This window comes from Rhinolophus sinicus, chromosome 1, assembly GCF_057876585.1.
Source record: "Rhinolophus sinicus isolate RSI-liver-muscle chromosome 1, RSI-T2T, whole genome shotgun sequence".
Lineage (NCBI taxonomy): Eukaryota > Metazoa > Chordata > Mammalia > Chiroptera > Rhinolophidae > Rhinolophus > Rhinolophus sinicus.
This window is the reverse complement of record NC_142501.1, coordinates 93,444,923-93,472,321: the sequence shown is the minus strand read 5'-3', so window position 1 is coordinate 93,472,321 and position 27,399 is coordinate 93,444,923. Positions and strand designations below refer to the sequence as shown.

Below are 27,399 nucleotides of genomic sequence, written 5' to 3'. Positions count from 1 at the left end.
GTAATAATTAAACTAGGCCACACTTCATAAAAGCCACCCGAGCCTGGCACACAGTAATGCTCTCTAACACATGAACACTACAATTCTTTATCTTCCTCCTTACAATGATAGTATGTGGGGGAAAGCAACTGAAGAGATAGAAAGTGGTCTTCTCAAAATGTGGAGGTTTCTGAACAACAGAAATCCATAGTCTTTTAATGCACGGCCTACCATGTTCATGAGCCAAAAAAAACTATCTCCCAAGAACTATTTGGAAATCCAGGTTAGTCAAAGCCTTACAGCTTACGCCTTCAATCCAGAGCTTAAGTCTTACACTAAGGCAATATGGAATACCCTTTTAAAAAATCTCCCCCCCCCCCCCGTACTTTCTCTCCTCCCCCTTTGTATTTCCTTTTCACGGTGAGCATTGAGCTGTGAGCACAGAAATCTGAACTTTGCCAAGAAGCTCTCTGAGACAGAAGGGGGTGGAGCAGAAAAATCAGCAAATCAGCACTGAGAAGGGAGAGCTGGTCCTACGGCTGTTCTGCAGCTTCAGAGAGTAGCTGGAGGGAGTAACAGGATTTGCTCTCTCTGCAGCTGGCGTCACAGCTCATTAGAGACAAGTCTGTTTAACATCGATCCACCTCCTCCACCCTCAAGAACAAGCAGTGACTGCTGGAAAAAGAACTCAGGTCTGAGAAAGGCGAACAACCCCAAACTCTCACAGGCAAGGGGACAGGAGGGCACGGAGGGGGCCCTCAGTGCATGCGTGTCCTGAAAAAGCATTTACAATACTTCAATCTAAAAATTCCCGCCTGCCTAATAAACAAAAAACATAATTTCCAGACTGGAGACAGTCAAATGACACAGAGTATTACTAATTTCTTTAATCTATAAAAACCACCCACTGTAACACCTTTCCTTAAATTTAACATTACAGGTACTTCTTATTGTTTGACAGGCTCCTAATCCCTGTAGAAATTTTCTTTATCTTTTGCTAAAGATAATGCTAAAGAGAGAAAAACTTTCTCTTCTTCAACTTCCAAGTAAGGATAAAGATCACAGACTTGCACTACTGCCATTCAGGCACAGTAATTCCTTTGAGTTTACTTAAGAGTGGTGGGTGGTTAAAAGGCCTAAAGAAGGTCATAATGTTATATTTGATTTTAGAAGTTTACAAAGCTTCTGAATTTACACAAGGACCAACTGCCAAGTAGCAAATGTCTCATAGAGATTGGGACTGCTGTACGGGACCCAGACTCCCGTTCACACGACACAAAAGAGATGCAAAGCAGGCCCTCCTCAAGGATCATCCCAGCTGCTATCCCAGAGAGCGCCTGGAGTGGGCCTGGAATACACGAAGAAATAAGCGCACTCGCCTCCAGAAGGCATCCGACTTTGGCAGCTGACGCTTTCTAACTTGGTATAAATTAATTTAGTCCCAAAGGCCTGTCCCATGCCAATTTAGACTGTAAAGTATAAATCAGCTCGAATGGGTATAATGGTGGGAGATGTGCTGTTGGCCAAGCCATTTATCCCGGGAGTCCCCGAAGACAGCAGGTCGGTCCTGCTGCTGTGCCACAGCCATACCATTCCTTTCCAGCCGGAGCCACCAAACAGCTGTGTCATGGGCTGTAATGTTGGCTAAGGACAGAAAGGAAACCAAACTATCTCCTCCCCTCAAACACGACTGCTACCGTAAAGCGTCAGGTTGATTGGGAAATACTAATTACACCAATAAATGGGAAAATCTGGCAGAATAGGATTTTTTGGAAAGGTCTAAGTTACCAAGAAATTTCATGGATCTTCTCCCACAAGAAAATGCCTGTGATATATAACAATTCCTGAGCACTGAAAAAGCTGGAAAACTTCTCAACGTGTTCTATGAGGGCAGAACTAAATAAGCATGGCCATACAAAGAAACCTGGAACGCAGGGTCCTAGCAGACCACACTCAGCCTCAGACACCAGGCCCCACAGCCTGCACGTCACTTCTGCCTGCACTTTCCAGTTAGGGTATGTGCGTTCTGCAGTGTGTGTCCGGAATATAGGAAAACGCAAGGTAAAAATGGCACGACTTCCTAGCGTGTTGGTTTTACTTAGATTTTTTGTCATCGTTAGTGCTTGGGAAGATATTTTTAACTTAAACATTGGCATCAATTTAAAAAATACAACAGGAAACGTGATCAGATCACTTCTGTTTGGAGCTCCTTCAGACCCACACTAGACGTCAGGTTACGCAGTCTTTACTCTGCCATCGGGAACTCGCTCAGGGATTCGTTGGAAATTATTTAAGGTACTGGGGAGCCACCTAAGAACAGGGAATGCTTTTGAACAGGGAAAAGAAATAATGAAACCTAGAAAGCTAATCTGGATGTGGTTTAGGGACACAGGCGGGAGAATGACAAGATCCCTGATCTACTTCCAGGAAAACAGGATCGGGTCAATCCTAGAACGATGGCGCTGGAAATGGAAGGATGAGATGAAAGGAGAGTTTCAGAAGCGGAGTCAACAAGATTTTGCAACTAACTGTGTGTTAAAGGGGGAAAAAAGGACGTTTTAGGTAACAAGTTTAATTCCCCCCAAAAAAGATTATGGTATTTAATTGATAATCAGAAATAAGGATGACAAAAGTTGAATGGAGGCGAGGAGGGGGGAAGGGTAGAGACAATAAAGACTTGACACTTGAAATATGGTCCTAACGGTTTAAAGTGGAAAGTAATCTTGCAAGGTCCCAAAATCCTATTGCTCTTATCTGATTGTGTCCTGGACTGCTGTGTGAAACGACAAAAATGTATACACAAATTTCACACAAAACTTGGATACGTGTAGGGGTGGGGGTGGGGGTCCTTCTGACTAATCAATTCAGTTGGTTCACGATACTGTGGACATGTGACAATGGGGTCATCACACAAGTGGAAAGGTAGCCCTGGCCTCTGAAAACATAACACAGAGACATGCCAGGCTGTGTGTTAAATACTAGGCATGCAAAGAGGAGAATGAGAACCCTACTTTCAAGTAGCATAAGATGTAAAATGGAGTCCAGGCAAAAAATAACAGTAATTTCCATTCTACATGATCAGCACAGCAGACATACAGTCCAAACGCTGCTGTGGGGATGAGCAAAGGCTGAAAGATGAGTAGGACTCGCCCAGTACACAGGGAGCCGGTAAGAGCAAAGCCTTGGGAAATGCAGGTTACCTCTAAGAATGAAATGTAAAAAATGAAAATTAAATGACCTGTGCCCAAATCCCTGGTACTGCCCAGTGCCTCCACAGAAGAATCATGGATTTCAGAGAAACATGAAAGAAATTAGCCATTGGGAACAACAGTCTAACATGAATGTGTCAGTCAAGCTTTTCAGAAATGCCAGAAATCCAATCAAGAGAAGCAATCTGGAAAGGCAGGACAAACTAGGAATGACTAGGGTGTGGTTATAACTAAGAAAATAGTATCACTCATTGAAAAAAGAATGTTGTAACCGCAAAGGGATACATTTTCTACAATGGGAAAGTCGTCCCAAGGTAAAGAGATGGGCATGTGTATCCAGCCCTATCCTAAGGGACAGACTGACAATACTTTATTGTGGGCAGGAATATTTCATCAGGTCTGAGAGAAATGATTCCCTGGAGACTAATTCTCTGCTCCTTGATTAGTCAGTAGGTTTTGAGATTAGGAAGGTGGTGTGTGTGGAACGGCAGGTCTGAGTATAAGGACAATGGAATAACCTACCCAATTTTAAGTAAACAAAATGTCTTTCTGAGACTCTGGGCCTAATGACGTCATTAAGTCTTTGACCCTACAAAAGCTGAGGACCAGAATTGCTAATCTGAAAGCACTCACTATAGAGTAAAACACAGACGAAATAGGAATGAGAGCACACAGATTAGCTTAGTGAGGAAATGAATACCCACCTTAGAAGTGCAACTAGCAAACCAAGAGGTATGATTTTGTTGGGCTGAGGCAGATTTTTCAACAATTTCTCACACAACAGAGTTATCTTGAATGGAAATACTTCTATTACAAGACACTCACTCTATTGTTTTATTTTTAGGTAACAGAAATTAGGGAAGAGACAACAACCTGAAACAAAACTCAATGCCAGTTTTAGATGTCACAGATGTCATCTGATTGAATCCATTTTACAAGGATGCAAAAAAGCATTTTACAGTGATTTGATAATTGCTTTGGGGTGTGCTACCAATTATAAGTACTGGGTGTCATTATAATAATCACTGTAAATAGAAAACCCAACTATACTACTATAGTAAATGAACAGATACTTGTGACTTGGGATACATTTTCAGAAAACAGCACCAATAGCAGATTAAAAAACTTAAGACAGAAGTCAGGTTGAAGTTGTTCAAAGTAGTTGTAGTGATGATGAAGAAACTACTTCTGGAAATAAAAACTGGGAAAAAATGAATTACTTCTCAATTTAAAAATTCAAATGTTTATGTAAAAATACTAAAATAACTTTTTCAAATAGAAATTTGTATTTCATCTTTGTCATTAAAAGTTTATACATACCATACCCGCATTGGGAAGATGGGGCACTGCCTAAATTTAAGCCTATGTGGAAAGTAACGTAGTTAGTAGTAGTAGTAATAGTAGTAATGTGCAAATGTTTTCCTTAACTCATGCTCTTTCCACTTTACCAAAGGGAATGACACCTCATACAGGAAGAGAGCATACAAGTCTGGAAAGGAGAAAAGGTATGGAGAATGATATTTTGCAATGAACCCGTTTCTTCTAAAATGTAGCCTAACTGGGTTCACAATATTCCTTATTCAACTTTCAAACAGAAAGAAATCACTGCGTACACCCCACCCTTTTACCTTCCCCCATCCAATATCCCATTATCCCTTTCTGATTCACTAGGCCCCAATCTAAAAAGCACCTTTATAATCTCCAGATTTCTCCTCTTTATTTGTTTTCCCTTTCATCCTCCTTTATCTTCCACATAAAAACAGCACTGTTTTTTGATCAGGTTGACTAGTTAAACAAATAATCCAACATTTTCCAATTAGGTTTTATCAACATCTGCAGTGGGAAATGTCAACTTCATATAAGGAAGGAGTTGAAATGTAAGAAAAAAACAACTGGTGAGGGTCCTTGAGTATTAGGCAGAGGACTTGGATTTGAGTAAAGTCTGATGTAAACAACTTGCGGACAGAGGAGTAATACAGGTAGAAGAAGGTAGATTAGGGTATGAAAAGAAAGAAAACAAAAATGAGGGTTCCCAGGTGGGTGTAACAAAAACATTATACATATACTTTCTGGTGATGTTATACAATATTGTGATATTATATATGAAAGAGACTGGTAACTCTAGGACAGGCCAGAACATTAAAAAAAAAGTTGGAAAGTACTGGTTCATACATCCACACGAGACTTTCATTCCTCAAAAGTGTAATGAGCATAAAATAAATGTTGGCAGCGGCCAAAATTAACTGCAACTGAGCGTGGTACAAAGGAACTGCAGACCAAAGATATCTTTGTCAAACCTCTACTCTTCAAGTAGATCTAGAAGAGGTATCAACTGCAATATATGGTCACTTCTCTGACAACTTAACACTTAAAAAATTATGTGGATACCTTTTAAAACTCAATACCAGTCAAGACATTTCATCAACTAGCCTTCAGCAATGAAACTCCTGGTTAATTATGTGCCTCTAACTGAGAAACAGTAGTTCACTTACAGTGAAACTATTCACCAAAATTACTGAACCTGGAGGATGGTTTAAAAACAATCGCTGTGCAAAAATATTATCACCAGTATCAGTGATGCAAACAAATTTTCATTCCCACCATTCTGGTGTAACCAAGACAAACTGAATGAACGGTTCTCAGGCTTTGCCATGCTGGACCTCAAAGCAGCATTTTTCAGTTGATTATTCCCTCCATCTTAAAAGGCTTTCTTCTCTTGGCTTCAGAACACTGACTCACCTCCCTGGTATTCCTTTTCAAACTTCTTTGCTGGTTCCTGCATCTCTTCAATCCTCAATGCTGGCACATACTTCTGGGGCGATCTCTGAGCCTCTCTGGTCACTGTCCGCTCCGGTCTAGATCTAGAGTAACTCTCTCTCACTTGTCCCTCCACACCTCAGCTCAGAATCCCAAAGCTGGCTTACCAACGGGGTGTATCACCACTGAGTGTCGAACAAGCACAAGAAGTTTAACATTAACCAAAACCAAACTTCTGACTCCGCTCCTTAAATTTGCTTCTGCTCGGACCTTCCCAATCTTGGTAAATGGCATCTTCTTCCAGTTGCTGCGGCAAAACACTTTTCAGTCGTTCTTTACTCTTCTCTTTTAATCTCATTTTACATCCAATCCATTAACGAATCTTGTTGACTACACCTTCAAACCAGATACAGAAACCGACCTCTTTTCTCACTGCCATCCCCACTATCTGCGGTCTAAGCATAAACTATTCAGTAGCCGCCTAACTGACCTCCCTGCTTCTGTCCGTCTGTCTGTATTAATAGCCAGGCTAAGCCGCCTTCACAATAAGCTCCTCACAGACCTCACCTTGCGCAGTGTCCTGCTGACGTTCTATCTTCCTTACTACTCTCTCTTGCCATCACCGAGTCACCCCAGCCTCTTCCCTGCGTCACCCCAGCCTCTTCCCTGCGTACTCTAACACCCTCTGCGTGCTCTTACCTTAGGCCTTCGCACTGGCTCTTCTCCGTCTACAGGACCCCGCCCTAGGACCTCCATGGCCTGCCCTCTCTCTTCCTGTGCTTCCCCATCATTCTCTAGTCCTGCTGTTGTACTTTATTTTTCTAATTAACTTACCATCTTCTTATGTGCATCCATTTTATTCTTCCACTGTTACTGTGTAAACCCCTTAGGAGCTTTGTCTGTGGCTGTTTCCCCAATATTGTACTTGCCTGCACTATTTAGTAAATATTTTTAAAGTTTAATAGTATGTTCTATTTATCTATTTATTTATTTCAATTACAGTTGACATTCAGTATTTTATGAGTTTCCGGTGCGCCACATAGTAGGTAGACATTTATATAATTCATGCATTGATTCCCGATTAGTCCAGTGCTCACCTGGCACTGTACATAGTTATTACCACATTACTGACTATATTCCCTATGCTTTGCTTTACATCCATGTGACTATCTTGTAACTACCAATTTGTACTTCTTAATCCCCAAAATAAGGAACACTTCATGAATTTGCATGTCATCCCTGTGCAGGGGTCATTCTAATCTCCGTTATCGTTTCAATTTTAGTACATGTTCTGCCAAAGCGAGCACTATAACTATTTTTTGAAAGAAGTTAGCCAGCACCCAAAAGCCAATATTCTAAATTTAAGTATATATCCTAGTAAAAGAAACCCTAAATTCCATCCATTATAAGGCATAATCATTAGAAATATGAATATTGAGAAGCATGTTATGAAAATGAAGTATCTGAAACATTTTATGACTATTCTAAAGTTTGGTATAAAGTCATGTAACAATTACCTGGATCTGTGAAAACTATTTTTCCCCCCAAAATTAAATCTGCAAGTATTCACTAACATAGCAAATACAGGAGGGAAAATGAAGCTCACCTGAGGATTGAAGACCCAAGCTACAGAGAAGCACTCCTTTGGGTGAAAGCAGCTTTAGAGGGTACTGGGTGATGAGTAAGAGCCCCACTTTAGGTATTCCGAAATCCAGTCCTGTCCGTCTCCGCTGCCACTGCTCTAGTATGGACAGGCTTTGCTAATCAACACTTCTCAGCTGGACATTCAAACTGGTCTCTCACTTCCAATACAGACTAATCTAACCTGCTGTCGCATGTGCTCAAATTCAATTATTATCACATCACTTGTTTAGAAGCCTGTGGACTACACAACGCACCAAACTGAGCACCGACGCAAACGCCTACCTCACCCTTCAAAGCCCTTCTGAAATGACCTCGCCTTACCTTTTCAATATTCTCTCCCATCCAGATAAGAGATCTTGGAGAACTAATCAGTTGTATTTTCCAAAAATAATAGGTACTGCCCTATCTTTACCCCTGTCATTTATTCTGTTAGAATAAATGTCCTTCTTTCACTACTACCCAGTCCAATCACAGGGGACAAAACCTGGCAAGCACCTGGAAGGAAGACCGCTTTTCTCCATGCTCTGGTATGTGGAGGACAGCCTGTGAGAAAGGCTGGCCTGAGTTATGTATAACAGATTTCTCTTAATTGTAGACTGCTAATTGCCTTCCCCTGGACAAACTGTCCACTGATAAAGAAAGGCCCCGAAATCTTAGGCACAGGCATTTCAAGGAGGAGGTTGAGTCTCTCAAATGATGGTAAATTAAAATGAAAGCCCAACCCCAAACTGGAAGTCTGGAAGGGGGTGAGGAGTATAGGGTGTTTGCTGTATTTATTTCCCTGCCTGAGGTACCCATCAGCTACGAGTGATTGAAAAGGGAAAGGGGCTTGAAAAACAATTTTTTAAAAACTCATCGTTGCTTTAGGAGATTATTGAGAATCAAAACTGATGTCAATAAGTTGTCTGGCAAAATATGTTGCTATAGAAGAGAAGAAGAAACTCTGAACCAACGGAGAAAAAGAAGAGAGGCTTTCCTTGTATGTGATTAACTAAGACCTTCTACATAAACACAATTCTCTGCTTCTGCAGATAAATAATAGTTACTGGAACCAGCAGGGGAAACCCAGCATGGTAATGGGTGTTTCCTTAATGTTGGGAATTGGGGAAGCAACATCAACAATTTGATAAGTCAATAAGGAGCACAGCTTTCCCCAAACAAGTCTCCAGGATGTGGCAAAGGGAGCCAAGATGAAACCAGACTTGTTAACCATACCCTGCTAATTTTTGTGAAGAAATACTGCTAACACTGAAAGAGACCCAGAAGTGATGAAATCCCAGGCAAGAATATAAAGTTATTTTGTGCAAATGTGAGAGGGTCTTCCCCCCAAAATGAAGTTTGGGTTTGTGGATGAGGAACACGGCGTGTGACTGAAACACAGGATGTAGCAAAGCAGACAGCATCCAGCATCAGGCCATCGGTTAACATACTAAGAGTGACGGGCGTATGAACAGACACAGAGACTCACATAAAACCTAAGACTGTTTCTGTCCAGACTTGTCAAACTGAAACTTTAAACTTAGAAGACAGGGGGCAAGAGAAATAACTGGGCAAGAACCTGAAGCCCCAAAGTTAAGACACCTGAGTGACTGAAGAATACATGAGTTGCACATGAACTCTCCTTTGAGGGTCCAAAATGAGGGAAGAAATATCAAAGATTCCAAGTTACAAGTGTAAACAGAGAAGTATCATAGTAAGGAGCTACTAAAAACACCAGATTGCCCTCTGGGCTGGAGGGTGTGTTTATAAAATAAAATACGTAAGTCTAGAACATTAATGTGTGCTGACCTAAGTAACTTTGGAAATGAGTGGGATCTGTAAGGTTAAAAGGCAAAAGACACTGTACAGAACACTGTATTCTAGCTGATAAAGTTGTTTCCCACGAAGATAGGGGTTAACAATTCTTATGCTGCTATACATTTATACTGGAATTGAACAATTAAGTGAATGAATGCCAAATGGTGGAGCCAAGTTCCTCACTGTTGGAGTGGGAGTTTACAGATAAGCCAGGAGAGGAGGCTAAAATGATATATCTATGTAGTAATGGATTAGTGTTGGGAGACATCAGTGTGAACCCATGTTTAGTCTATAAATATAGGGATACTGACAGATGTGTATGTACGCAGGGGAATAAGCACACATATCTCCTTGCTCTGTCAGCTAAGGGGGCCCAGAGTAAAAGTAACCCAGTAGCAAAGAGCATACCTAGCACCCAAATCTCAGTTTCTAATATCATTCTCCAATAAGAGGAACCAGAGCACCTCGGAGAAGTGGCTGGTTGTAGGACTGGGGCAGGAAATATACAAGATGACCTATAGCAACTTCTAGTGTCTGAAAGTAAGGAAGTGCTCAAAAACCAAACCAAACCACCTTATAGCCACTGGAACAATCTGAACACCAAATGATTGGATTATAAAAAATGTAAAAGTACATAAAATACATAAAGGTATAAAACAAAATAAATATTTATGGATCCATACTGATAGAAATTTTTTAAATAAATGAGTCAAATAAAAAACTGTATTGCTAGGGCATAACTTGTGGTTTGATGGAGCATAACATGGAAGAGTTATTCCCTTGCCTGGGCCAAGTCTGAATTAGAAAGAAAAACGAGCAGAGCAGAGTGGGGTTGGGGTGGGCAACACCGCTCTACAGGAAGAGCATGGAGAGCAGTGCCTGGCCCGGCACAGGACTTGGATTATGGACAACCTGGAGTGGAAGAGGCAGTGATTCACACGTATCACACTCCATGGGCATTCCTTACATGAAATGTGGACGTTATAAAGGGACTAGGTCATGGTGGTAGGTTTTTTTGGTTTGTTTGGGGGAAATTTGTTTCTAGTTTTGTTTCAGTATTTGTGCACTAATGTACCCCTAGGCAAATACTTGGATAGCATACCCTAAGTTACACTGGTGTAAATACACGTGGCACTCCATAAAGACAACTTACAAAGACTGTGAAATGGTGTGTGCTTCTCAAGAATCTGCTTCAAACAAGAGCTGCTTTAAGTTATGTGTTTGGAGACGCCAGGTTTCCTGCACTGAAGACTTTCAAAAGAAGTGGAGGGTGCACAATGGACTTCAGTCATGAAGAAGTTTATAAAGGTTACAATTATTTTTATTTTATGTGGCTTTGGTTTTTCTCTTCCTCTACTCTTCCTTTTTTCTATATTTTTGGTAGTAAGAAATTGCACCTTTGCTCTGAATCTTTTTCTAAAATATAAATCCTAGCGTGACCCTGGGAATTCTCAGAGGTCTTGCATCATACCACTGATGGGTCTTACCGTAACTGGCAATATCCAGCAGAAAACTTAAATCAAAACTAATCTTTTAGAATGTGTGCTTAATTAACATAAATTAAGTTCTACCCTATCCTGTAACAAGGGTTAATAGGAAAACATCTTCATCACTAGACAACACCCTGTAGTGCAAGAAAAACGTTTCCAAGGTGGATAAAACGTTTAAGTCTTGTAAGCATCCTAGGTCAGTCTCCTGAAATACTCCTGTGAAACTCACTAAATGTACTTAGGGCGAGAGAGGATGGTTCTCTTACTTTTTCAAGTTTAAGTTGGTTTCTTTTAAAACTGATACAGGTGGTAATACATAGTTAATGACATTTTCATAGAGCTACAGGTATTTGGTATTCAAATGTGCTAGCCTCTTCCAAATTTTTTTTTAAAGCTCCTGAAGTGAGATTTGTTTTGTTCCTTTGAAAGCTGTTTTAAACTAATGTTTTAAAACTAAGTACCTAAAATTGGATTAGGCACATAAAGAATGCAAAATGTAATCCCAAGAAACCTGTTCCTTAATAAAAGAACACACACATAACTGCATCCTTTAACCAGAGCTTTCAAAGGTATTTGGTAGTACCAACCTGTCGCTCTAATTCTTCTGTACAGTACGGATGTGCCTAGGGCTTTTTAATTAGGCTTTTTATTCATTTTCTAAAGCTTTCTGTTTTGAAATAATTATAGGTTTATAGGAAGTTGCTAACTATTCAGAGAGGTCCTGTGCACTCTTTGCCCAGTTTTGCCCAATGGTAACACCTTGCAAACTATATTTTGTTTCAAAATCAGGAAAATGACACTGGTACCATTTCATTCATCATACTGGTTCCTTCACACAGCTCACTCCTTTTCACTGCTGAGTACTGTTCCAATGTACTGGCTACAGCAGTGTAGTTAACCATTCACCAGCTCAAGGACACCTGGGTTAGTTCCAGTTTGCGGCTGTAACAAAAATGCTATATTGTTTTCATGTACAGGTTTTCCTCTGGGCTAAATGCCTGAGAGTGCTGTTACTGGGTCATATGGTAAATGTATGTTCATATTGGTTCTTTTGTTGTTCTTGAAACAAATGTTTACTGAGCACTCATGTGCAAAGCACTATTGTAGGTGCTGGGGAAACAATGAACGAAATAGCCCCAAATCCCTGCTCTCCAGGAGCTTACGCTTCAGTGAGTACATCTTGGAAAAACAATCGAAGATTGTGAAAATTAAAAACAACAGAAAAAGAACAGCCTAAGATTTTTTAAAAAGTACAAAACCACAGAATTTTATAAATGAAAGGGGGCTGTGAATGAATTATGCAAATATCACATGTAAGAAAATGGAACTGGACAAGATTCCAAGACCCTAGTAGTACAGAGCTAGACAAAGTAGACAAGATAAACTTTAAAGAATTCCAATTAAACAACTTGAGCAGACAGGGTGCAAATTATTAATGAGAATTAAAAACATAAATTTGCATTACAGGGACTATTATTACTTTTATTCCAGATTGTGTTAGAAAAATTTTTGGATTATTTCTGTTTCTTTAGATGACGTGCCGCTGAGAATCTGCAGTGCCACTTAGAACCTGTTATCGATGTTGTAGTAACAGCATGGATCTCAGAAGTAGAAAAGTTATCTATATCACAATATTTTTGTTAAGAGTATTCAAAGAGAAGAAGTTCGTTCAGCTCTATCCGTATTTGCTGCTAAAATAAATGAAGGCACGTTTACCCCAAGGTGAAGACAGAAAAAGGTAGTTTTCTTTAGCTGAAAACATTGTTTGGAAAGGTTGTTACTTTCTTTTTACAAAGGGCATTTCAGAAAATTTCCTAAGGAAAATAGAAATTTCTCAATTATACTTTTTGATACACAACAACTGCTATATTTTCTGGAATTAAAAAAGACAAATTCGTAGTTGTCATTGTAGAACCACCACTTATGAATATGGTCTACTTTAAGGGCTCCTTGCAGATCAAAACTCGGCGTACACTGCTCTAAGGTATAAATGACAAAGTATTAGGGAATTGAAAAAAACTGAACACTTTGAGAAAAGCAAAATTCATCTCTACCTACATTGCCATGTTTCATTCACCTTAGGAGAATTTGAAACATAAGAGGACTAGCATGGCCAGATAATAAAGCATATTATAAAACCATAACAAACGTGTGATATCGGCATTAGAGAAACTGAAAGAGAATGAAAAATCTAAAAGCAAACAGTTTTACATAAAATTTTAGAATAAAAGTAGCATTTTTACCCATGTTAAACGGTGGGCTATTCAATGTGCTGCAATAACTGGTTAAAAATTTAGGAGGAGGGTTGATCTGTACCATATATCATAAGGAGTAAAGAGGTAAATACTTAAAATGCCAACTATAAAAACTAGAAGAAAATATGGGTATCACATATATTCATAAAAGAAGGTGGAGAAATGCAGTAAGACTGCTGGCTGATACTAACAGTTCACCTGATTTAGTGGTAATAAATTAAAGCCAGACCAGTAAGTGTAGCTGTGTATTTTTGTTTAGTCACATTCAGTTTTGCAGCAGGTGCATCCACACACAGAGTGGGAAGAGATGGATTTAATCGGGACTGGGTAGGAGTGTCAGAAAAAGGGACAAAAGTGCTGTGGCAGGCAGACTTCGACACACCCCCATTTGCCCCAAATAATCCCTGCCTCCTCAAGCCCTGGGAGATCTCCTCTCCTTCCATGTGAGCGCAATCTGTGCCTTGCTTCTAACTACTAGAATACCCCCGAGTCACCGCATGACACTTCTGTGATTCCACTCCCATTGTAATGTTTGTCTTGCTGAGCGCCTCTCTACTTTGCAGGCAGCCATGTTGGCTCATGAGGTGAGGAATGGAGGGGTGGCCTCTGGCCAGCATAACTCGGAGACTTTCAATCTGAACCTCAACACAAACAGGTGAACTTGGAAGCAAATCCTTACTCAGTTGAGCCTTGAGATGAGACCACAGCCCAGCTAATACCTTGATTGCAGCTAAGCTGTGCACAGCCTCCCGGCCCATTGAAATTGTGAGGTGATGAATGTGTGTGATCTTTAAGACGTCACCTTTGCATCCATTATGCATCAGTAGATCATAACCATAAGCAAGAGAGGAATTATAGTGAACTATGAAACCGGAAGTGGGTAAGGAGAGTAGGAAAGACAGGAATTTATAGGCAGAGAAAAGGTGAAGAAATCAAGGTATGTAACTCCTGGGGAGACGGCTGGGGTTCCAGTAGTAAGCTGATAATAGAGTGTATACTTGCAATTAAAATTTGGGCGGTTTTGGACAAGGTCTAAGCTTTTTCTCATTGTATCACACTCAGAAAATACTACTAGGTACTTGTACAGCCAGCCTTCTCGGGACTATAGACCTGTTTTGTCCTGCTGACTCAGGCCAACAAAGCTGTGGCAGTTGGGAGTGAGCGCTGCGGGGGTCAATTCTTGGCCTCACTGTTCACTGATGACATTACACATGCTAAGCTCTGCCCTGTGAACCTGTGACTGAGTGGCCAAAGTAGGATAAACGAGTTTGAGGGAAGAGAGGAGGGCTTCAAACTGAGAGGCTAGTGTATAACGGGTTGGAGGACTGCACGTGTTGACATATCCAAGGAGCATGACGGTGAATCTGAAGCACTAAGGCGGAGTGACAGGAAGGTACACAGGTGACTATAGCGAGGAACAAAAGCATGATCATGAATTCAAAATCTGGAGAGGGGGCGGGTTAGGAGGAAGAGGGAGAGACGTCTGGAAGTGGCAATGAGGAATAAGTAGGACACCAACCCCACTTCTAGGCGGGTGGGTAACAGGGCTATAGAAAAAAACAGTCACCACTGAGAGTGGTGCAAGGAAACAGTGTTTTCAAGAGAGAACTAGTTTTAGAACAAAAGGTGTAGGAAACATTCAGAAGAGACTGGTGATAAGGGGAATTTTTTGCTTATGACTGATGGTGAGTTAGAGAGGACATGAGGATTCAGGAAGGGTGGAAATCAATGTTCATTTCATTCCTTCCATGAAAAAATTATTATAGAAAAAGTCAGCTGTACTGACCAGCTATATATCGTGCGATGATGGGTTTATTTTCTGGTCAAAGCTCCATATGTGGCTGTACGTGGACGGGAGCACTGGTCTAGGAGATGAGGGCTGGCCTGGCCTTAAAGTGACCGACATAAAAATGAATAAAGGGCCTCCCAGAATAGTTCAAATAGGCCAACTGAAGAGATGGCAAGTGTGAATTTGGGAGGAAAGGACGGGCACAGATAGGTCTTGCCCAGGAACACGATTGAGTCTGGGCACCCTCTCCTCCCCGCGATATAGTATGGAGGCAGGAAAACAGGGAGGGCTACTGTGTATTGCTGGCTCTCTGCACGGCAGCAGCACTTTCTGGTTATTGTTAAAACCAAACTATGTTCCCCAAGATGGGCGGTGCCACATGCTGGTGAGAATCACTACCCAGACCCCAGAAGTGTGGGTTCACTGCATTTAGGGATAGATACCAGAGTGTACAAATTTTAAAAATCAATAGAAAAAAACCACTTTGGGCGTGGAGATATTATATAACTATAAATAGCAAAGGAAACAAATGCTGTATCTAAAACCGTCCTAACTTTATTAAAGATAAATGCGTAACATGGGGCTACAGGTTACACTTGTCTTAAATTTTGGTACTTTTCCAAAACTTAAAAACTAATCATAAGTCATTCTGGACCAATTATCTATAGCTGTATAACACATTATCACAAAACTTAGTGGCTTAAAATAATGATGAACGTGTATTATCTCTCACAGCTTTCACGATTAGGAATAGGGAGCAGCCTTGCACGGACTTTCCTGGCTTAGGGTCTCTCACGAGCGGGTACCGGCTAGGGTTTCGATCACTGGAAGGATCAACGGGGGCTGGGGAACCCACACTTCCAAGATGGCTCATTTACACAGCTGGCAAGCTACTTCCGGGTGGTAGCTGGACTCAGCTCCTCTTCACATGTTATGTCTCCACATAGTACCTTGGGTGTCCACACACCGTGTGAGCATTACTCACAGCACATGATCCAAGAGACCAAGTAAGAAGCCACATGCCGTTTATGTCCTAGCCTCAGAAGCCACATACTGTTCCTTCTGCAGTGTTCTATAGGTTAGCTTGATTCAGAGTGGGAAGGGATGAGGACAGTGGGAGCATCTTGGAGGCAGGCTATTTACTACATACTCTTCTAAGCAGAAGTTATGTAAAGTCACTAACAGGAAGTTTGTCTCTCAAATCTAGCAGCAACATCAAATTTTGTCTCCCTATTCAAATCACAGCTTAGCTCTACTCAGATGGCTTTAAAACAGGGTTGGGGAGGACAACTTAGAAGAAATAGATAAATTCCTAGAAACATACAATCTTCCAAGACTGACTATGGAAGAAACAGAAAATCTACACAGACCATTTACTAGAAAGAAAATTGAATCAGTAAATCAGTAATCAAAACTCTTAACAAAAGTACAGGACCAGATGGCTTCAGAGGTAAATTCTACCACACACTTAAGGAAGATTAATACCTATCCTTCTCAAACTATTCCAAAAGATTGACAACGAAGGAACACTTCCAAACTCATTCTACGAGGCCAGCCTTACCCTGATACCAAAACCAGACAAAGATACTACAAAAAAAAGGAAAAGTATGCTAAATATCCCTAATGAACATAGATACCAAGATTCTCAACAAAATATTAACAAATTAAATTCAACAATACATTTAAAGGATCGTATGCCATGATCAAGTGGGATTTATTCCAAGGATACAAGTATGATTCAATTATTTGCAAATCAATCATAGTGATACACATTAACAAAGGACAAAAATTACATTATCTCAAAAGATGCAGAAAAATATAACATGCAATAAAGTTGGGATAGACAGAACACACCTCAAAATAATAAAGGTCATATATGACAACCCAAAGCTAAAATACTAAACGGTGAAAAGCTAAAAACTTTCCCCTAAGATCAGGAACTAGACAAAGATGCCCACTCGCACTTCTATTCAACACAATATTGGAAGTTCCAGCCACAGTAATTAGACAAGAAAAAGGCATCTAGGGCCGGCCCGGTGGCTCAGGCGGTTAGAGCTCCATGCTCCTAACTTGAAAGGCTGCCGGTTCGATTCCCACATGGGCCAGTGGGCTCTCAACCACACGGTTGCCAGTTCTATTCCTCGAGTCCCGCAATAATGGTGGGCTCCGCCCCCTGCAACTAAGATTGAACACGGCACCTTGAGCTGAGCTGCCTCCCTGATGGCTCAGTTGGTTGGAATGCACCCTCTCAACCACAAGGTTGCCAGTTCGACTCTCGCAAGGGATGGTGGGCTGTGGCCCCTGCAACTAGAAAACGGCAACTGGACCTGGAGCTGAGCTGCGCCCTCCACAACTAAGACTGAAAGGACAATAACTTGAAGCTGAACAGTACCCTTCACAACTAAGATTGAAAAGACAACAACTTGACTCGGAAAAAAAAAAAAAGGCCTGGAAGTACACATTGTTCCCCCAATAAAGTCCTATTCCCCTTCCCCAATAAAAAATAAAAAAAAAACAAAAAAAAAACATACACCTGTCAATTGGAGCTAATGTAGTGCTACAAGGAAATTTATTTAAAAAAAATAAAAATAATAAAAATTAAAATTAAAAATTAAAAGGCATCTAAATTGGAGAGGAAGAAGTAAAACTGTCACCATTTGCAGATGACATATATATAGAAAAGTAGCCACCAAAAAACTTAGAACTAATAAATTCAGTAAAGTTGCAGGATATAAAATTAATATACAGAAATCAGTGGTATTTCTATAAACTAATAAAGGTGTAATCAAACAATATGGTGAATGTTTAAATAAAAAAACATAGTAAGAAACACATTGCCATTAATCCCCCTCAAAATACTCCCCCTCGCTTCGAACACACTTATCCCATCATTCTTGCCACTTTCTGAAGCAGTTCTGGAAGTCTTCTTTCATGTCTTTAGTTGCGCTGTCGTGGCTGCCTCAATGTTCTGAATCATTTTGACTTTGAGGATGAGCCAGAAGCAGCAAGGTGCCAGATCCAGGGAATAAGGTGAACACACTGTAATGTTTTTATTTGACAGAAATTGCCATATACCAGAAACTATGTGTGACACAGAGCATTGTCATGATGGAGGATGATTTACGGCACACTTTAAAACACACCTTTAAACTGTAGCTCACACCCGACTGACTGCACTGAACAAGGTGAAACTTGTCACACACTGTTACTAAGGTTCAATGCGCTGCTTCCAGTATTGATGATCCCTGCCTTTCTGTTGGATGGCACTCCGCATCACTGACCGTATTTTGTGCTCACAATGGAAAGGCTCCATGTCACACATCGCTTCTGGTACTGCAATTTCTGTCAAATAAAAACATTACAGTGTGTCCTAAGCCACCTAATTCACCAGATCTGGCACCATGACATTTCTGGCTCTTCCCCCGAGTCAAAATGGCCATGAAAGGTAAACGTTTTGAATCAATTCAGGACATCGAAGCAGCCACAGCAGTGCGACTAAAGACACTCATGAAAGAGGAGTTCCAGAACTGCTTCAGAAAGTGGCAAAAACGATAGGATAAATGTGTTCAAAGCGAGGGGGGGTATTTTGAGGGGGATTAATGGCAATGTGCCTATTACTGTAATAATTGTGTTTTAACTATAGAGGCTCTGGTTTGTGTTGTTTTTTTTCTTTTTCTTTTTTTAACTTTTATTTATTTATTTATTTATTTATTTATTTTAAGATTTTATTGGGGAAGGGGAACAGGACTTTATTAGGGAACAGTGTGTACTTCCAGGACTTTTCTCCAAGTCAAGTTGTTGTCCTTTCAGTCTTAGTTGTAGAGGGTGCAGCTCAGCTCCAGGTCGTTGCCGTTGTTAGTTGAAGGGGGCGCTGCCCACCATCCTTTGCGGGAGTCGAACAGGCAACCATGTGGTTGAGAGGACTTGTTCCAACCAGCTGAGCCATCTGGGAGCCCAGTGGCAGCTCAGCTCAAGGTGCCGTGTTCAATCTTAGTTGCAGGGGGCACTGCCCACCATCCCTTGTGGGACTTGAGGAATCTAACTGGCAACCTTGTGGTTGAGAGCCCGTGATCCAATCAACTGAGCCATCTGGGAGGCAGCTCAGCTCAAGGTGCCGTGTTCAACCTTAGTTGCAAGGGGCGGAGCCCACCATGCCTTGCCGGACTCAAGGAGTTGCCCCAGCAACCTTGTGGTTGAGAGCCCGCTGGCCCATGTGGGAATCCAACTGGCAGCCTTCGGAGTTAGGAGCATGGAGCTCTAACTGCCTGAGCCACCGGCCGGCCCAACTTTTATTTATTTAAGTGTGTTTTTCCAGGACCCATCAGCTCCAAGTCAAGTAGTTGTTTCAATCTAGTTGTGGAGGGCACAGTTCACAATGGCCCATGTGGGGATCGAACTGGCAACCCTGTTGTTAAGAGCACCACACTCTAACCAACTGAGCTAACCGGCTGCCCCCCTTTAATAATTTATTTTTAATTTAAACATTCATCATGTTGTTTGATCACACCTCATACAGTTTGAAATCAGGAAGTGTGCCGCCTCCAGCTTTGTTCCTTCTCAAGATTGCTTTGGCTAGTCTGTAGTCTTTTGTGGTTCCATACAAATTTTAGGACTGACTGACTGTTCTACTTCTGTGAAAAATGCTATTGAAATTTTAATAGGGATTGCACTGAATCTGTAGATCACTTTGGATAGTATGAACATTTTAACAACATTAATCCTTCCAATCCATGAGCATGGGCTATCTTTCCACTTACTTGTGTCTTCTTCAGTTTTTTCATCAATGTCTTATAGTTTTCAGTATACAGAACTTTTCACCTCCTTGGTTAAATTTATTCCTAACTATTTTGTTGTTTTTGATGCTATTATAAATGAGATTCTTTCCTTAATTTCTTTTTAATGTTTCATTAGTGTATAGAAATGCAACTGATTTTTGTGTATTGATTTTGTATCCTGGAATTTTACTGAATTTGTTTATTAGTTCTATAAGTTTTTTAGTGAAGTCTTTAGGGTTGTCTACATATAATATCATGTCATGCGCATATACAGAAAACCTTACTTCCTCTGTTCCAATTTGGATGTCTTTTATTTGTTTTTCTTGCCTAACTGCTCTAGCTAGGACTTTCAGTACAGTGTTAAATTTTTTTAAAAACCACTAAATTAATTTTTAAATAAAAATTTCACACCACTGTTTTCCTACAAAGAATCTAAATTGCTTGCATATAAATTTAAAACTTAAGACTATTTAGATTCCATGTGTGGGGGCAGAGCCCCAGAAAGTAGTTTACAGGCTCTCGGCCTCACGTGGAGGGGTGCTGGCTCGGGTAGTAGATGGCCATCAGCTGGGGCTGGTTGGCCGTCAGCTGTAGCCATTGAGCCATTGGCCACTAATATAACTGCTGCGGCTACGAAGGAGAGCCGAGGAGAGTGGAGGAGAGTGAAAGAGAGTCGTCGGTGGGTTGCAGACAAAACGGACAGCAGGTCGCACGTCCAGTGAACCCAGCCTCCAGTGAGACCGTAGTGGTATGACTCCCCTACCTATGGCTCCGTGGGTGTTCCTTTTTGGCCTCACCATATCCTGCGTTCTTATGTGGGGAGCGGGACCAGAGACCCTGCAGGCCTCCCCGCACGACACCATGTAAGAAAACAACAGGAAATTGAGGACACTAAGAGAGTAAGTTCAAAGACTCTTGCTTCCTATTATTCTCACTCCTTCAATCCAGAATGATGTTTCTCACACAAGTCCCTGCATCTGCGGGTGCCATCAGTTTACTTATGTTCATGTACCTGTCACGGTGCTGAAGAAGCACTGCTGACTGAGACATGATCCTTGTCTTCAAGGAAACTTGTCTAATAGGAATGCAGCTATGCAGAAAACCGACCAAAATGCAGTAACATTGCCAGCAGTGTGCCGCTAGATTGGGGTGACTGACACGGCAGGTAGGGAAACTGAACAGGCCACTGAAACAGTCCAGGCAAGAGATGCTTATATACTGAACAAGCGCAGATCAAAAAATGTTAGTGGGAGAGGGGCTGAGGTAAAGGGGAAGGAATTAAGAAGTACAAATTGCCAGTTATAAAAACAGTCACAGGTACGAAAAGTACAGCATAGGGAATATTTAATAATATTGTAATAACTATGCATGGTGTCAGTTGGTTACTACATTTATCAGGATGATCACTTTGTAAGTTATAAAATGTGTAATCACTATGTTGTACACCTGAAACTAATGTAATATTGTATGTCGACTGTAATTTAAATTTTTTTTTAATTTTTAAAACATGTTAGGAGTAAGAACTGGCTAGCAATTAAATGTGTGGGACTATGGAAAATGGGAGAAGTAAGGAAAACTCCTAAAATTCTGTCTTAATCACATGGATGGTAGTGCCACTTACCAAGACAGGGAAACAGGTGAAACAGGTTTGAGGATTACGGAAAATGAATTCACTGTGAAGCAAGAATTCATTGTGAAGCCTGAAGTGCTTGAGGAAGAAACAGGTGAGGGCATCAGTAAAGGAGTGTAGAGAGCACTGGAGATGGAGTTTATATTCAACTGTAGTCTTTTGTTACTGTTTCAAAGATTTCGCCACCCTGGACAGATACTGACATTTGAATGGTGAGTGAAAGAAGAGAACTTAAAATAGAGAAAGAATAATAATGTTAAGAGAGAGGCATCTGGGAAGCCAGGCTGGAGGGAATGAAAGTGCAATCAAGTTCAAAATGAAAAGCAACTGATTTGGCATTAGGAGTCAATAGCCATAGAAAAAAGTTGACTCAAGCTGGAGAAAGGAAGATGGCAATGTATGGGGGCAGAGAATCAAGAGAACTATTTAGTCCCAACGTATGAATAATGTTAGCTGTCTCTTACTAAAAACCTACTATGTACAAAGCAGTGTTTTAGACTTTTACATACACTATTCCATTTAATTCTCAGCCCTACTTGAGGTAGGTAATATTAGTGACCACATTTTACAAATGCAAAAATGGAGATTCATCAAGAAAAACTAAAGATCACACAGCTAGTTAAATGGAGGAACTGACTGCTGTTTGATGACAGTTACCTTCCATTATTATACTACTTCCTTCAATGCATCAAACTTAGTAAGTTACATGTATAAAAATCTAACTTAATGATATAACAATCAAAACAAAGCTGGATATTATATTGACTATATAACTAATCTAACTTGATTTTTCATACTAACAAAGTTAAGTGTTTAACTATTTGTCTAAAGTAGTTGTGTCTAACCAGCTTTCCTAGAGTCATGGCCATGTACTACGTACATGTCTCATTTTTTGGCTTCTGACCTGATTACCTACAGCAAAAGCGTAACTGATTGATTGTTTTGATGTAAAAAAGAAGTTTCAAACTAAATATAGATGCTTTTGCATAGCTTATCTCCTAGTCTTTGAATGTCTATTCGTACTTTTCCCTAGGAAACAATTTATAAGAACAGTATAAATCAATTCTCTAAAATTAAAACTCTCTAAAAATTAATTAAGAAAGCACTCAAAGTATTAGGGCAGAATTTTCTGGTGATAAATCTCTATATGTTCTCTATTTGCACTGTTCAATACAGCAGCTACTAGCCACATGTGGCTATTAAACACTTGAAATGTGGCTGCTGTGACTTTTTACTGAGACATTAATTTTAAAATTTCATTTGATTTTAAGCAACGTAAATTTACATATCCACACATGGCTAGTGGCTACTGTATTGAACAGGGTAGTTCTCACAGGGGTCTCAACCATAGCTGCCCACTAAAACCACGTAAGTTTTTAATCGTAATGCCTAGATCAAAGACTATTAAAAAGGAAAAAGTCTCTAGAGGTTACAACTACACATTTTTTAAACTCAGGTAAATGTAGCTGAAGTAGATTTTTTAATGCAGCTAAAGTAGAAAACCACTGCTTTAGAAAAGTACTTCTCACGGTGGCTTTTATCTTTTTATAAGAAGGGCAGGGCTCACAGTGGCCCATGTGGGGATCGAACCCGCAACCTTGGTGCTATTAGCACCACACTCTAACCAACTGAGCTAACCTGCCACCCTATTCAAGTGCTTCTCAAACTTAGTGTGCATATAAATCACCACAAGAACTTCTTAAAATGCAGATTTTGATTCATCTAGGTCTGGAGTAAGGTATTTCTAACAAGCTTTCAATTGCTGCTGCTGTTGCTGCTGCTATCAGAGCTCTGGAACTAATTTAACTGCTATTAATCTAATTCTTCTGCTGACATAAAAATCTATAGGTCTTAGGCCATAAAGTATAATGTTTTCATAATATATGACATTTAAGACTTGTAACTTAATATTAGGTATATAAGGTCTGACAATTAAGTTCACGAACTCATCCTGGAAAAAGTGCTACATAACTCATTGCTGAATATCACTACGGTCACCTTCGAAGTGCTCCCCTTGGGAAGCTATGCACCGACGCCACTGCCTAGTCCACTGTTCAGAGCAATTTTGGAACTCTTTTTCTGGAATGGCCATCAGAGCTGTCCTCATATTACCCTTGATGTCCTGCATGTCATCAGAATGTCTTCCTTTCACTATGTCCTTTATCTTCAGGTAAAGAAAGAAGTCATTGGGGGCCAGATCAGGTGAGTAGGGAGGGTGTTCCAATACAGTTGTTTGTTTACTGCCTAAAAAATCCCTCACAGACAGTGCTGTGTGAGCTGGTGCATTGTCGTGATGCAAGAACCTTGAATTCTTGGTGAAAAGTTAAGGTTGTTTTCATCTAACTTTTTCACACAGCCTTTTCAGTACTTCCAAATAGTAAACTTGGTTAACTGTCCAGTTGATACGAATTCATAGTGAATAATCCCTGTAATATCAAAAAAGGTAAGCAACATCGTTTTGACTCTTGATTGGGACTGAGAGAACTTTTTTGGTCATGGAGAACTGGCTGACTTCCATAGTGCATTTTGACACTTACTTTCAGGGTTGTATTGGCACTCCCATGTTTCATCACCAGTGATAACACAGCCCAAAACATCATCTTGCCTCTCTAAAAGGTCATGGAAAACTTCCAGTCTCCTTTGTTTTTGTAAATCAGTGAGCTCCTTCGCAGTCCTTTTTGCACACACCTTCCTCATGCCAAGATTTTCAGTTAAGATTTTCCTAACTGGACAACCAAGATGGGGTTGCCCCCCAACCCTCAGAGGAATCAGAGGTCCCAGCTCCACCCCAGCCCAAGTTTCCAGCATCGGGGAGAGAAGTCCCCATAATTTCTGTTTGTGAAAAACAGCAGAGATTGTGACTGAGTGAGACTGAGTCCAACCGCGCTCACAGGTGCTCCTCTTAAAGGGACAGCATGTGGACTTACCCACCTATGGAATTACTCGCTCTGACCTCCAGCGCTGGTGCAGCAGCTGGACAGGCGGGAGGGGCAAATGGTGGCAAATTGAGTTATCTGGCTTGGGACGGAGGCTAGAGAGGCGGCTTTCTCCTGGACAGGGAAGCTGGGGGAGGTCATTGTTTCTTTGTTGAGCCCTCCCCCTTCCCGGCAGGCAAACACAGGTGGCCACCATTTCTGAGTCTCCACAGTTTGTTCGCCACACCCTGGCGATTCAAGACTGGGCCCCTCCCAACTTTCGGGCACACCTAGGCTGCTTCCAGTATTTTTTTCGTACAAACCACCTGCCTTGGCTCAAACTGCACATTTTCCTATGGTCTCTCAAAGGTTCGTGGAACCCAGACAAGCGGCATCTGGATTGAATGTGTCCTGTACCTCTGGCTGAGCAGCCCTAAGCCCGGCACGGGTAGTAGCCATCTGCAAATTTCTTTGTGGTGTGCCTTCTGCCAGGTGGCCCTGGGTGGGGCATGGGCTATGGCTGAACTTGACCTATAGTAGATCCCCTCCAAGGTGGTCCTGGGGCTGGAGCCCCCAGTGGTCAGCTTCAAAATAAGCTGGAGCATCACCCTGCCCCCTTCAAGAATGACACACCCAAGGGGTGGATTGGGCAGCCACCAGAGTCCTGCTGAGGCAGATCCTGCTCCATAGGATCAGCCCCTGCACAACAACTCTTCCCCTGTAGTCAAGGCCAGTCCTCACAACCAGTGAGCCCAGGGTCAGTCCCTCCCATAGATGTGCAATTATCAACCAAGGCTCATCTACAAGAGGAGGATACACATAATCCACACAAGGGACACACCTGGAGCGCATGGCTCAAGTGACCAGAAAGACTGCACCACTGAACCCCACAGCACACCTACTACATATGGCCACTCTACTAAGACCGGAAGACATAGCAGCCTTACCTAATACATAGAAACAAACACAAGGAGGCAGCCAAATGGGGAGACAAAGAAACATGCCCCAAATAAAAGAACAGAACAAAGCTCCAGAAAAATAACTAAACGAAATGGAGACAAGTCATCTCTCAAACACAGAGTTCCAAACACTAGTTATAAGAATGCTCAATGATCTCAGGGAGAACTTCAACAGAGAGATAAAAGCATAAAAATCGAGATGGAAACCATAAAGAAGAACCAGTCAGAAATAAAGAATACAATAACGGAAATGAAGACTATATTACAGGGAATCAACAGATTAGATGAAACAGAGGATCCAACCAGCGATGTAGAAGGTAGCAGATAATACCTGTGGGGAAGATGTTAGGAAAATCCGCCTTCATTGGCTGATATAACTTCCAGGGTTGATACAGCTTCATTGTTTCATTCTGTTTTCTCCCTCATGAGGTGATGGTTAGGTTTCTACCTCATGAAATGATGGTAGTTCCCTCATGGGGTGATGGTTAGGTTTCTCTGTCAGCTTTTTGTTCCCTCACATGAGGTGCTGGTTAGGTTGGGGATAAGAAAATTCTCCCTTGTCTCACCCCAGGCAGGAGAGTTATGGAATGATAATTGCTTTCTGTCTGTTCCCCGCCCCCCCCATCAGCCGATGAGGTAAAGAAGTAACTAAGTTATATCAGAGTGATATGACTGAAACATTACCAGACTTTGGAAGGCTTTGGGCCAATGGTCCCAGATGAGAACAGTACGTATGGTTTGTCCAAATGAACTGACCCTTCAGGCAGATAAGCAACATTTTTATCATAGTAACTGCCGAACACTCCTGACCATTCCCAGGGTTGGGGGGCAGGAACAAGAAATTTGGCTCAGAAGTACATCTGAAGAGATATATAAGACAGACCTCAGTTGGCATTCGTCATTCATATTGAGACATTGGCACTGGGAACTTCTATGCAGCTATCAAGTATCAACAGTATCAAGAGATGCCCTGATGTCCAGCCCCAGACCTGGTGAGGTCTCGCTGGTTCCCAACCTCTCCAATGTTTTTTCCCCATAGTTTGGTGAGCTTCTTTGGCATAACATTGTTATTAATGAGTATAGTTCAGTACCTTTATTGGGAAATTATATGCAACTTGCAACATCAGAGGTCACCCTAATCTCCAGCCGCGGGCCTGGTGAGATCGGATCAGTTCCCGACCTCTCCAGTGTTGCTTCCCCCATGGTTTGATGAGCTTTAGGCATCTACTATAATAGCTGCTATCCTATAGAACTTATTACTGCTTTTGGATGCTCCCTATTAACTTTCTTTGTATGTTTATTAACCAAGTGATTTTTGATCAATAATAAATACACACACACACACACACATAATTAAAACCTTTTAAACTTGTGTGTGTACACATTTGTTTTTCCCGCTCATCATTACAATACCCAACCAGAACAGCAAAAAAAAACTGAGAATTTAAAGGGCCTCTGGGACAATATCAAGTGTACCAAATTCACATTATAGGGGTACCAGAAGGAGAAGAGACAGAGCAAGGAATTGAAAACCTATTTGAAGAAATACTAATGGAAAACTTCCCTAACCTGGTAAACGAAATGGACATACAAGCCCAAGAAGCACAGAGAATTCCAAACAAGATAAACGTAAAGAGACCCACACCAAGACATATCATAATTAAAATGCCAAATGTTAAATACAAACAGAGAATTTTATGTTATACTATTTTTCAAAATTTTACTGGGGTAACTATATTTTCCAGAACCCATCAGCTCCAAGTCAAGTCATAGTCCTTCAATCTAGTTGTGGAGGGCTCAGCTCACCTCCAAGTCTAGCTGCCATTTTCAATCTAGTTGCAGGGGGTGCGGCCCACTATCCCATGTGGGACTCAAACCAGCAACCTTGTTGTTAAGAGCGCGTGCTCTAACCAACTGAGCCATCCGGCCGCCCCTCCAGGAGCTAAGCGGCAGCTCGTTGTCTTCAATCTAGTTGTGGAGGGCGCAGCTCACTGGCCCATGTGGGAATTGAACTGGCAACCCTGCTATCAAGAGTACACATTCTAACCAACTGAGCTAACCAGCCACTCCAAAGAGAGAATTTTAAACACAGCATGAAAAAAGCAGTTAGTTACCGACCAGGGAGCCCACATAGACTGGCAGCTGATTTCTCAGCAGGAACTTTGCAGGCAAGAAGGGAGTGGCAATAAACATTCCAAGT

At 41.2% G+C, this 27,399-nt stretch overlaps 1 protein-coding gene and 1 non-coding gene across 2 annotated transcripts in view; both read right to left on the bottom strand.

Annotated features, from left to right (window-relative positions):
• Window positions 1-27,399, bottom strand: part of CECR2 (CECR2 histone acetyl-lysine reader) — a 175,910-nt gene that overhangs the window by 87,055 nt on the left and 61,456 nt on the right. The gene's annotated exons all lie outside the window — the stretch shown is intronic.
• LOC141570249 (U6 spliceosomal RNA) lies at window positions 7,148-7,252 on the bottom strand. Its single transcript, XR_012494257.2, has one exon. It is a non-coding gene; the product is annotated as a U6 spliceosomal RNA (small nuclear RNA).